Source organism: Euphorbia lathyris, chromosome 2 (genome assembly GCF_963576675.1).
Source record: "Euphorbia lathyris chromosome 2, ddEupLath1.1, whole genome shotgun sequence".
Classification (NCBI taxonomy): domain Eukaryota; kingdom Viridiplantae; phylum Streptophyta; class Magnoliopsida; order Malpighiales; family Euphorbiaceae; genus Euphorbia; species Euphorbia lathyris.
In genome coordinates, this window is record NC_088911.1 from 50,236,300 (window position 1) to 50,237,301 (window position 1,002).

The window sequence follows — 1,002 nt, forward strand, 5'->3', positions numbered from 1 at the left end:
TAAATATGATTAGAAATTCAAAGCTTCAAACAAGAATATATTAATATATCGAACAATAATATATTAACAACACATGCAACCTATACACCAGGCACAATAATAAGAGAATCCAAAAGAAAGTAATATCAACAATGATTATACATAACTTTTTGAGGCTCAACACGGTAAAAGATATAATGCATGATACGAGAGAAAAACCACGAGTAAAGATCAATTACCAAATTGCCTGGATATCCAAATAAGAAGCACTCAGTATAATTCGAGGCAACAAAAATTGAAATGATTGAAGTTTTTCTCTTTGGAATTGTCTTAGGGCTAATTCCTATTACTTTGGCCGGATTATTCGTAACTGCATATTTACAATATAGACGTGGTGATCAGCTAGACCTTTGATTAATATTAAATAATACCGTGTTTTTTTTGACCTCCTGCGGATTAAAGAAAGGAGGAGGTCAAATTCAGAGTGCTCCTCTATTTTTCCATATAAATTTTGACCTAACAAACCAAAAAGAGAATCACGCTCTGTAGGATTTGAACCTACGACATTGGGTTTTGGAGACCCACGTTCTACCGAACTGAACTAAGAGCGCTTTCTTATCAAAATTACAAAAAAGGATAAGTAAAAAAGAGTCTTTTTAAAATTCCACTCGATTTTGAATGCTTATACTATAATAGAAATTTTGAATGCTTATACTATAATAAAAATAGAATATGATATATATTTTAATATCCATACCCTACGCTTTCTCCTTACCTACCTATGCTGAAAAAACCAAATCCTAAAATATTAATCAACCTTCATACCTAGGAAACAAGTTCCTCTATCTATTTGCGTCATTTTTTGCTTTAATAGAGGGATGAAAACATTGCAACTGGTTGTAATTGTTAATTCCACATTCCTCAAACCATACTATGGTGGAACACTAATAACAACATGTACGCTAGATGTAAACAAATAACATCATGTAAACACTAATGTATATTTTTTTTAACAAATTATTG

The 1,002-nt window shown here is 31.0% G+C and overlaps 1 non-coding gene across 1 annotated transcript; it reads right to left on the bottom strand.

Moving 5' to 3' along the window:
- Window positions 1-516: 516 nt before the first annotated feature.
- On the bottom strand, window positions 517-590 carry TRNAW-CCA (transfer RNA tryptophan (anticodon CCA)). Its single transcript has one exon. It is a non-coding gene; the product is annotated as a tRNA-Trp (tRNA).
- Between the last annotated feature and the right edge of the window lie 412 nt (window positions 591-1,002).